Here is an 11,828-nt window from a genome sequence, read left to right on the forward strand (position 1 = left end):
CTCCATGTGGCTGCCTTGATAAGAGTTCAGATTTCTCTGTGTCATGAGAAAATTTTTATGATTAATGGAAGACAGAATATTATCCAGTATTAACAGTTATTTTCCAATTCTGTATTATAAAATTATTTCTGATAATGGAAAATTCTCTATTTCTTTCAATTAATTAAAACATTGAAATTCTACAGTGTATAAAAGAAAGCACTGGAGTTCTGGAGAGGAGAGGCAGAATACGAAGTTAAACAGGAATCATTATTCCTTTTCTCAGAGGTATGTAATCTACAGGGGAAGCATGCAGCACCTGAAAGGGGAGGAGAGGTTGGTGGGCCATGCAGGGTTGAAGGAGGAGCATAGGAACATGGGTCTGGGAAAGTTTGGCTAGCTTTACAGTGCTCAATTGAAATACTACTTTGCAATATTTTCTCAACACCAGGGTTCAAGTTTGTTAGTCCTACTGAGACATCAGGTCAGAAGAAAAGAACAAAAGTGAGAAGGCATTCATGGCTTTGCATTCTCAGAAAGTCATCCTGCTGGTTCAACTGTGTATGATTGAGCATATTGTCATTGATGAAGAATTTTTATTTATTTTTGATCAAAGACTTCACCATGTTTTCCTGAACTTTTCAATCTCCTGTTTGCAGAGTTTTAATGTGAGCTCTCCTCGGGCCTGGGAGAAATTCTGAGAGTGACCCCTGAGAATGAGCTCAGTGGTGAGAAGTCCAAGGACAGGATGAGGTCGACATTGCAAGTGTTTTTGGAATAAGGTAGGTTGACTAGAAACTGTAATTGTGCAAGGCCAGCTGTGCACTTCTGTGTGAGCTGATCCCTTATCATGGTCCCAGTCTTAAATATTCATGACCAATTACTCTGTGTTCTCAGCCCACTATGCTGATTGACCCTCTGTCTTAACTATATGACATCCCTTCCTTTTATGACAAGTGTTAGGAAGGTGATCTTCCAGGCTCTCCTTCAAGGGAAAAACATGATTTCCTGCAGCAGGATGCCCGCCATCTCCAGCTAATCTGTCTCCTGGGAAGATGTCCAAATATTTCTTTGAAAGTTTCCCATGCATCCCATTTAAAGAATTTGTATTGTCATCTGGGTCCCATATTGGAATCTGCCACACAGGAGCCAGCCAGTTATTGACTATTGTCTCTTTCCCATCCATAAAATGAAGACTTCTAAGAAAATATTTGCAAGTGAAGCCAGGCTGAAAGCTTAGAATTAAAGCAGAGTTAGTGCTCCTTAGCTCCTGTGAAGTGATATAAAAAAAGCCCTGATGGGTTCTGCTAGTGACTGAGACAGTGCTTGCTGGGATCCCTGTAAGAATTCAATCTGTGTTCCCTGGACCATGTTGAAATCTGGGCAAAAGTTTTCCTGATACTGTGAAAACAGCTGGTTTCTGAGGTTCCTCATAGTCAACTTTTTCATTTCTTTGATTTGAAGTAACCCAGGTCTAATACCAGCTAGGCCTTGATTCCATGACCCTCCCATCTTTTATTCCTCAATGACTGTGCGTGTATGTATTTGTGCATATGTGTTTCTTGGCCTAATATTAGGCTATCTGTTAATTGTAATACACATTTAATACTGAACTTCAGTTCTAATCTTAACTGATTCTCTAAGACTAGGACATAATATGTATGCATATGTATGTGTGTGTGTGTGTGTGTATGTATGTATATATACACACATATATATAGTTTGTTAAGAATTTTTAAGAATCAATATAAATTGTAAAAGAACAAGATTCAGAACATTTTAGAAATAGAGGAAAAGATATGAGTCAGAAAGTGTATGAGAATTGGTATCTTGGCTTCTGCTGGTGGCTCTTCTGGCAGTGAGATCTGGGGCAAGCCACTAACAGTCTAGGCAGGAGTTTCTGTTTTCTATGTGTTTAATGTAGCTATCCTGGACTATATCAGAAAAGAAGATAGGAATATTTCATGTTCCAGATATCTCAGACTTCGTTTCATCTTACCACTCATTTATCATCCAACAAATGTTTATTCTATGCCTACTGTGTGCAAAACACTGGACTGGTTTCTGAGGATACATTGGTCCATTTGATGGATGTGGCCTTTGCCCTCCTGGGGTCCACAAGTCTCCAAGCATTCCTCCAGGGACCGTTAGGCTGGACATGATAAATCAGTGGGGACTAACTAAACAAACCCCAGTGTGTCCCTACACCACAGTTCTCTTTGTCTTTGTCTCCTGAATGCTATGTATCCAAATGCAGGCACACCTTCCAGTTATCCACTTATTCTACTAATTTATCTCTGCTAACTTCTTTATCTCCAATTCAGTCTCTCCACCAAATTGTTTTTGGAGGATTTAAAAACAAATAAACATATGCCCTCAAGAAACTTATAGTTTAAAAAAAAATAGAGGCAAATATGTAGCTGGATATATGAGCAAATTCAGGGCTGATTAAAATCTCCTAGTACAGGATATTGACATGGTTCAGAGCCTATGACTCAAATATGCTTTATAATAGCTGAATGTAACCAGGTCACCTTATGAAAAAGAGCAGTATGATAATAACTCAGGCGTCCTTTATCTCATTACAAAATTGAAGGGCAAATGTAGTTGGGTCTTACATTGGTAGATGAAAGAGTGGGCTAAAGTGGAGAGGACTTCCCAGATTTCTCAGAGAAATTGAGACCTAAAGGGCAAATTAAAAAAAAAAAAACTTAAGGCTTAAGGAAGCCTGTTGTTTTTGTGAGCAGAATAGCTTTTTGTGTCTGGTAAAGGCCTCTGTGTAACTGGGGGAGTTACAGACAGATTGATTACAAGTAAAAATGAGGGGGGGAAGCATACTAAAGGATGAAACAAATATGTAAGTGGGTGTAAATTTTATAATTTTACCTTCATCTTTGTGTGAACTTGATTATCAAATAAAATGCCTGGATTTGCTTAATTTACTTAACCAATTCAATAATCAGATACAAAATTTTGTTCTTCAGGGTCCTCAAGGACACAAACACACAAAAAAAGATGTGTGCATTCTGACAAAACATAATCATAATGCAAATAATTTCTATTTATAAACTATTTTATAGTTCATGCATATCACTCAAACAGTGTATTACTGTCATTTCAAAATAACATGCTCTCTCCTCTGTAGTCTGCACACCTGAGAGTGACAGCATCTCTTAGCAGTCCCCAGTTTGCTGAGTCATTCTTTTCATCCTCCTGTACCTCAGGCATCATTCAGAGGCCCAACAGGTTGAGAATTGACAAGTGCTTAACTATTGATCCCTAACTTACTCTGGAGGAATGCTGTAAGACTGTGGACCTCAGGAGGGTAAAGGTCACATCCATCACATAGACTAGCACATCCCCAGAACCTAGTGCATTGTTGTGCATATGGCAGGCACCCAATAAATATTTGTTAGATAATAAATGAATGGGTGAAGTGAAGTCTGAGGCTTCTGAAATGCACATTTTCTCTATCTTGTATAGTGCAGGGTCCTCTCAAGATTTTATCCCTAGCTCTGTCTACATTAACATGTTCTTATTTGATTGAAGAATCAACACACTTAAAGACTGGGATTTGGAAGTGAGAAGGAGTACATGGAAGTGATTCAGGAAGACAAGGAAATGAGACAGAAGTGGCAACATTTGTCAAAGTAAGATAAAAGAATACTTATTACAAGATTACTTATTATATTTCTCATGTCTGTGCATGTCTTCATCTTCACCTTCTGGTAACATATACATCCACGTTGAATTGAGCCATTTTCCCCAAATCGAGGATCTTGTGACTTTGAAGTACCATAATATCTTGAGATTTCTTTGATAATTTTTGACCAATGGGTTCTAGAGATGCTGGAAACCCTGACAGTATAAAATAACAAGACAGTGTAAAAACATGAGTCAGAAAATCATGACTGCCTTTAGACATAGCTACTTAAATATAGTATGGTGACTAAAAGTATGGATTCTGGAGCAAGACTACTTAGACTCAAATCCTGACTTTGCCCTTGTGAGCTGTTTGATTTTTGTTGTTAATTAATTTCTCTGTGCCTTAGTTTTGTATTTCAAAAATGAGTTGTGGTGAGGATTAAATAAACAATACTGTTAGAGCAGTTCTAGGCGTATAGGAAGTGCCATATTAATCTTAGCTCTTGTCGTGATTGTGGGTAAGTCACTTATCCACTCTGGGTTTAAAGTTTCCAGGTATAAAATGAGAGACTTTGACTAGATTTTCTCTAAGGCCCTCCTGAACCTACTGTTTGCAAATGCTTACAGTCCATGTGCTTTTCTACATATATGTATGTAGTTTGTGATAGGAAAGTGCATGATTAGTAAATGCTTTCCTTGATTGATGCAAGGAGATGTTATTAGGGGATTGAGACAGTCTTCTTCACTAGGCCAAATTCCTTGAGGGTAAGAGTGTATCTTTTCCTCCTCAGGATCCCAAGGCCTAATGTGGTGCCTGGGGACAGTGGGTGCTCTGTAAACTGTTAATGGATATGGAATAAATGCCTATGTCTTGTGTACCCAGATATATGGGAATGGGAAATGGTTGTAACTCCTTCCTAGGCCTTATCTCAATTAAAGCTACTTACATTGAATATTCAAAAAACATTAGTGCTCTCTACTGGAGACATTCCTAGTACAGAAATTCAAGTTTGAGTTTTTGATGGCAAATTCTGATTTGAGTTTATAAGTCCTGGATTTGAGAAGTAGGGTATAGCAGATACACATAGTTTACTGTGTTGCAAGCACAGATTTGGTGTTATGGCACTGAGGATGGCATGATCAGCATTAAAATGCCAAGTCTCATTTCTTTGCCATGTATTTATGCACTTTTTCCAGAGCAGATTTATCTATAGATTTGTACACATGTTGTGTTTGCTCTGATTCATTTTAAGTAAAAAAAAAAAAAAGAGAGAGAGAGAGAGACATAGCATTAATTGAAAAAGTAATGTTAAGAAAATGAAAAGACAACCCACAAAATGGTAGAAAATATTCACAAATAATATATCTGATAAGGGACTTGTATCCAGAGTTCATAAAAACAAAACTAAGCAAAACAATAGGATTTACATTTCTCATTTAAGTTATTATTTTCTCTACACCACAAGTCTTTTTTTGGCATTACTGTTTTCTTTTTCATTAATTGAATATTTTCTAATATTACTTTTTAACTTCTTTAATGATTTTCTTGCTATATATATTTAGTTATTTACTTAGTGATTGCTTTATGCCTTACCAAATATGTCTTATCAAAAACAGTTTCACAATTACACCAGCAATTTCAGAGAATGTAGAAACAGCATTCCCATATAGCTCTACTCTCTTTTCTTTCTTACTGTGGTATTCTTGTCATAGGTATTATCTCTATGCATGTTATAAGCCCGACAGTACATCATTATAATTATTATTCCTTTATGTAATTTTATGTCTTTTAAAGAAGCTGAGAGGAGAAAAGAGAGCAAGTTTATACGTATAATTTTTCTTTTTTTTAAATTGAGTTATAGTCAGTTTCCAGTGTTGTGTCAGTTTCCAGTGTAGAACACAATTTTTATGTTATATGTATAATTTTTCTCATATTAGCCTTCTTTCCATTTCAGGTTCTATGCATTTGTTCCTTTGGATTCAAGTGAAACATCTGGAGTCAATTCTTAACCCAATGTTGGTTTGTTCTCACCAACCTCTTTGCCCTGCTATTGGAAAATATATTACATTTCTGTATGTTATATTCCCAGAAATACAATTAAATGTATACTGCTTTATGATATTTAAACAAGATAAGAAAGGATAAGAAATAGGCAATTATACTCCTTTATAATTGCATAATTACCTTTATCAGTGTTCTTTGTTTTGTGTGTGTGTGTATTCAAATTACTGTCTTGGGTCACTTGCTTTCAGCCTGAAGAACTAACTTTAGTATGTCTTGTAAGGTAGGTCTACTGGCAGCAGATTCTTTCAGATTTTGTTTTCCAAATGTCTTTTTATTTCATCTTCACTTTTAAATGATAATTTTGCTGGATATATGATTCTTGATTAAGAGCTTTTAAAATTTGAGGGCTGAGAATAGGTTATCCTATTGCCTTCAGCCCTCTATTGTTTCTGATGATAAGTCAACTGTTAATCTTATACGAGTTTTCTTAAGCAAGATGTCATTTTCCTCTTGCTGCCTTCAAGATTTTCTTTGGCATTTTTACTATGTGTCTATTCATGGGTCTTTTTGAGTTTATCCTACTTGCAGTTTGTTGAACCTTCTGGATATGTAGATTTAAATTTTTTAGGAAATGGGAATTTTTTAGCCACTAATTTTTCAAATATTTTTCTGCTCCTTTCCTTCTCTGTTCTTCTGGTGATGCCTTTACATGTCTGTTGGTATACATTAGTGTCCCACATTTCTCTGAGACTTTGCTCATTTTTTCTTCATTCTTTTTTCACTCTGTTCTTGGATTGCATAATTTCTATTGATCTATTCTTAAGTACTTTTACTTTCTGCCCGTTTAAGTGTAATATTGATTCCACCTAGTGAATTTTTAAATTTCAGTTATTGCTCCTTTCAGTTCCAAAATTTCCATTTGGTTATTTTTAATAATTTCTGTGTCTTTATTAATGTTCTCTATGTGATGTGACACTATCATCATGCTTTACTTCTAAAATCATGGTTTTCTTTGTTTCTTTGAACATATTTATAATGGCTTCTTTTCTCACATCTGGTCTCTCCTGCAGGTGGCTTTATTGCCTGCTATTCTTCTGGTATCTAGGCCATAATTTCCTGCTTATTTTGCATGTCTCATATTTTTTTGGAAAATGAACATTTTAGATATTGCAGCAACTTTGGGTACTGGCTTCATCTCTCCCCTCTTTCAGTGCCTGTCATTGTTGTTAGCTTGTTTACTTGTTTAAAGACTAACTGGATTATTTTAGTGTTGTACATTCCCTTCTCTTCCTCCTCTATCCCCTAAACAGACACAGGGTAAAGCCTCTGATGTTTTTCCTCAGGGATTCATCCTTGGACATGCCCATCCAATTTGGGATAACAAGGTTTTAGCAGAACTTAGGCAGTGTTTGTCAAGTTACCTGACCACACTAACCTATGAAACTCCACTAACTTCTGGTTAAAAGCTCTATTGTTCATAACAATGCCCTGGAGAATAAATTATTTACACCCTAATACAGTCAAATTCAGGCTGCTATGAAGGGACATTTCCTGATGGTCAAAGTTTGAAATTTATTCAGACTCTAGTTCTTGCAGCTGGTTTCTTATTTTTCTCCAGCAACTAGTTGGCTTATCATTTAGCCTGTATCTTCAATGAATTTATCAGTCTCCTCCCCATTGCCTCTCACCAACACTTCTACTGTTTTTGAAAGCACACTTAGATTTGAACTTCATATGCTGTTGCAAATAAAGTTGGCTCCTTTGGGGAGATAATTTGAGCTCTGTGTTCTATGGTCTGCCTTTCCTCCCAGGGAAAATCTCTGAGCCAAAACTCTGGTGCTGGAGTAAGGAACAATAGGTCAATTCTAAGTGACAGCCCAGTTTGAAGAAGTAAGTGCTCAGTGGATATATGGGCAAGAGCCCCAGGTGTCCTTGGCTTGTCTCCCTTGGCACAATCCCCTGTCTTATGAGCTGAGTCAATAGCATTTGGGACCTCAATGTCCTACCATGCCCAAGGTAGAACCTTTGTCTCATGAGAGGAAACGTGGTGGAAGAAAGGGGCCCCCACCTGTTGGCTGCAGTAGTACAGAACTTTGCCTCAGCAACAAGTATCTAGGGGCAGTATGAGAAATGCTAATGTCATGTCCTTCCCAGGAAGACAACCCTCCACCCAGGACCTGGGGGGAGTCAAAAACTTGTGTTCTTGGTTGTACAAGTCTGGGTGGAGTTCCCAGCTCAATGAGTGGAGAGGGGAAAAGTGTGGATCTTCAAAAACTAAAGACTCATCATTTTATGGAGCTTTAGTAAATATTCTTTAGTAAATGTGTCTTCATTTGCTGTATATCTGTAGCGGCATTTCCATTTGTGTATGCTCATAAGGCCAACTATTTTTAAATGTGTTTTAAAAATAGTTTTCATCAGTTTTTTTGAGGAGTGATTCTGAGTTGCACACCATCGTGCCAGAAGTGGAGCCATGAAGGGGAAACTGATACAGTATAGATTATCATTCTCTTTAACTGAGGGCTTGCTGTATCTTTGGTTGCTAGTGGAAGGCCTAAGATATATTTGTAGTATTAAAAATAAAAATTAAAAAATAATTTTCTAATGTTAGTATGTTAGAAGCAAAGCATAAGATGGCAATTCCTGTAGATGATTTGTTGCTTGAATACTCTGAGAAGAAATCTTTAGAGAAGTGGAGACATAGGAGGATGCAAGTTCCCAGGCATTTCTCAAGGGAGATCATGTAAGCATTTCTAGAAGCCAGCACCCAAAGCATCTTGGGATGGATACTCTGCTGTAAAGAGACTAAGAGAGTTCAATATCAGCTATCAAAATCAACCTCATAAAAATAATCATATTAAAGAGTATGTAGAGTAAAGAAACTCAGTGTAGAGTTTAGTAACAGCTGCTCCAAGAACCCAAATCAACCATATAAACAAAATTGTAGCAACAGTAATAAAAACAATATAACAGCCACTTTTATTGGACACTTTCTACCTTTAAGGAAGTACACTTACTATCTCTAATATTCATGATCACACAGTAAATTAGATATTATTCCTACATTTATGCAAGTGAAGAGATTAGACTTAACATATTCTAGGTCACTTAGCTTGGTTCTAGAGCTTAGTCTCAGATGCAAGCTCTCTGACTCCAAGGCCTGTCCTCTGTCCATTACTTACACAAAACTGTCCAAAAAGGGGTGAAGAAATGAGAAAAGAAAGTAAAACAAAGGGTAAAAATAGATAAGAGAATAAAGTGGTAAGGAAAAATGTATGAAAGTATAGTCATGCATGGGAGTGCCAGGGCAGGATCAACAGGTTCCCCTGTAGCTCTTCATTAGCACAAATACCCTCCAATTTGGTCTAAGCCTTCTGAGGTGAGCTTCATCAAGGCTCAACAATGCTGAACCCACAAATCCTTTCAATGTAGCCCTATTTCTACATTGGGTTTTTGCTGAGAAGTCTGAGGAAAAGCTCCCTTAAACTTTCCAGAAGCCCAATTGTTTGAGAGCATCTATGATACATACTGTATCTCCTCAGAGAGTCTTTTTCTGATTATGTCATACTCCAAGGATGCAACCGTAATGATTCTGAGGTTTAAGGAAAAGAATCTTCAGTCATGTCCTTCATTTCATATTTGACCCCTCCATCTTTTTTCTTTTGTTTTCTGGCAACACCCTGGATTTGTTCTTTGCTTGGAAACCATTTATGAATTTAATTTTAGGATCATTTCCCTTCCTGGGAACTGCTGCTTTGTGTCTTCCTATTCCCCTTCCCAAAATTGAGTTTATGGTCTCCATAAGATTATATATCATGCCAAAAGTATCTTACAAGTCTCCTTCAACTTTCACTGCATTTTGCAAATTTTGATGAGTTGTATTTTTATTTTTATTTCATTGAATACATTTTAAAATCCCTCTTGAGGCTTATTTGACCTATTTATAACGTAGAAGTGTGTTGTTTACTATCCAGGTATTTTAGGACTTTCCAGCTATCTTTCCATTGTTGATTTCTAGTTTAATTTCACTCTAGTCTGAGACATACATTATAACATTTCTGTTCCTTTCAATTTTTAAGGTGTGTTTAATGATACATAATGAGGTCTTTCTTGGTGAATGTTTCATGTTAGCTTGAGGAAAATATGTATTCTGATGTTTTTGGTATTCTATAAATGTTGATTACATCCTGTAGATTCCAAATAGAAAAATCAATCAATATAATATACCACATTAAGAGAGCAAAGAAAAAAAATGGTCATCCAATTGATTCACAAAAATCCTTTGATCAAATTTAATAATTTTTCTGTTAAAAAAATACTAAAAAATTAGGAATAGAAGAAAACTTCCTCAACATGATAAAAACCATGCATGAAAAATCCACAGCTACATCCTACTCAATGATGAAAGACTGAAAACTTCTCCCCTAAGATAACAAAAAAGACAGTAATGCCCATTTTTCCCTCCTCTATTTAACATAGTATTAGAGGTACTAGCCAGTGTAATAAAACAAGGGAAAGAAATAAAGAGATTTAAAATTGTAAATGAAGAAATAAATTCTCTCAACACACGACAAGATATTAAATATAGAAATATCAAAGATTTCACCAAAAAATAGAAAATATAAACGAATTCAGCAAATTTGGAGGATACAAAATCAACAATTAAAAATCAGTTGCATTTCTATACACTAACATGACAATTCAAAAAATTAAGAAAGCAATCCCATTTAAAATAGGATCAAAGTGATTAATTAAAAATAAATTTAGCCTAGAAGAAGAATGATTTGCATACTGAAAACATTGCCAAAATACATTAAAGAAGACATAAAGAAATAGACATCCATGTTCATAGGTGGGAAGTTTTAATATTGTTAAGCTGTCAGTACTACTCAACAGATTCTACAGATCTCATGCAGTTCTTATCAACATTCCAATATTTTTTCCAGAAAATAAAAAGTTCTAAAATTCATAGGGAATTTCAAGAGATTCCAAATAAACAAATAAAAAATCTTGAAACAGATGAACAAAGTGGGAGATATCATACTTCCTGATTTCAAAACTTAGTACAAACTATTGTAATCCAAATAGACATATAGACGAATACAGTAAATAAATCTTCTCATATGCGGTCAAATGATTTGGTAAAGGTGTCAAGACCATTCAGTGGGAAAAGCACAATATTTTCAACAAGTGATACTGAGGAAATTCGATATTCACATGCAAAAGGACGAAGTTATACCCTTACCTTCCTCCATATTCAAAAATTTACTCAAAATAGAACAAAGATCTAAATGTAAAAGGTAAACAAAATCTCTTAGAAGAAAACGTAGGGGAAACTCTTCATTCTATTGGGTTTGGCAGTGATTTCTTGGATATACACCAAAGGTGTTTGTAGACAACAAATGAAAAAATAGATAAATTGGTTTTTACAAAAATTTAAAATTTTGTGCATATCAAAGGACAATATCAAAAGAATAAAGGGTAACTCACAGGATGGGAGAAAATGTTTACAAATCATATATTAGATAAGAAATTAATATACAGAATATATAAAGAACCCTTTAACTCAGCAAAAACAAAAACAAAATCAAAGAGCTCATTTCAAAAATAGTCAAGGACTTGAAGACACCTTCCCCAAATAACAAAGATAAATGGCCAATAAGTACCTGAAAAGGTGCTCATCATCATTATTCATTAAGGAAATGAGATACATTTCACACACATTAATATGGTTGCCATTTCTTTAGAAACAGAAAACCAATTTTGGTGAGGATGTAGAGAAATTGAGAATCCTGTACATCATTGGTAGGAACAAATTGAACAGCTAATGTAGAAAACAGTATAACTATTCCTCAGAAAATTAAACGTAAAATTACCATTTGATTCAACAGTTCAACTTTAGTTATATATCTCAAAAGACCTGAAAGTAAGAACTCAAATATATAGTTGTACACCAATGTTTATAATAGCATTATTCAAAACAGTACAAAAAAATGGAAACAATCTAGTTATCCACTAACGTATGAATGGGTAAATAAATTGTAGTGTATTTGCTGGTCAGAATGGCTGTCATCAAAAGAACACAAGCAACAAATTTTGGCAATGATGTGGAGAGAAGAAACCCTTGGTGGGCTCTTGGTGGGAAAGTAAACTCATGCAGCCACTGTGGAAAATAGTATGGAGATTTCTCCAAAAATCT

At 35.5% G+C, this 11,828-nt stretch overlaps 1 long non-coding RNA gene across 1 annotated transcript; it reads left to right on the top strand.

Annotated features, from left to right (window-relative positions):
* The first annotated feature begins 311 nt into the window (after positions 1–311).
* On the top strand, positions 312–5,713 carry LOC141578495 (uncharacterized). The gene is made up of 3 exons (XR_012508879.1): positions 312–761; positions 3,529–3,629; positions 5,580–5,713. It is a non-coding gene; the product is annotated as an uncharacterized LOC141578495 (long non-coding RNA).
* The last annotated feature ends 6,115 nt before the right edge of the window (positions 5,714–11,828 follow it).

This window comes from Camelus bactrianus, chromosome 8, assembly GCF_048773025.1.
Source record: "Camelus bactrianus isolate YW-2024 breed Bactrian camel chromosome 8, ASM4877302v1, whole genome shotgun sequence".
In the NCBI taxonomy this organism is placed as follows: Eukaryota; Metazoa; Chordata; class Mammalia; order Artiodactyla; family Camelidae; genus Camelus; species Camelus bactrianus.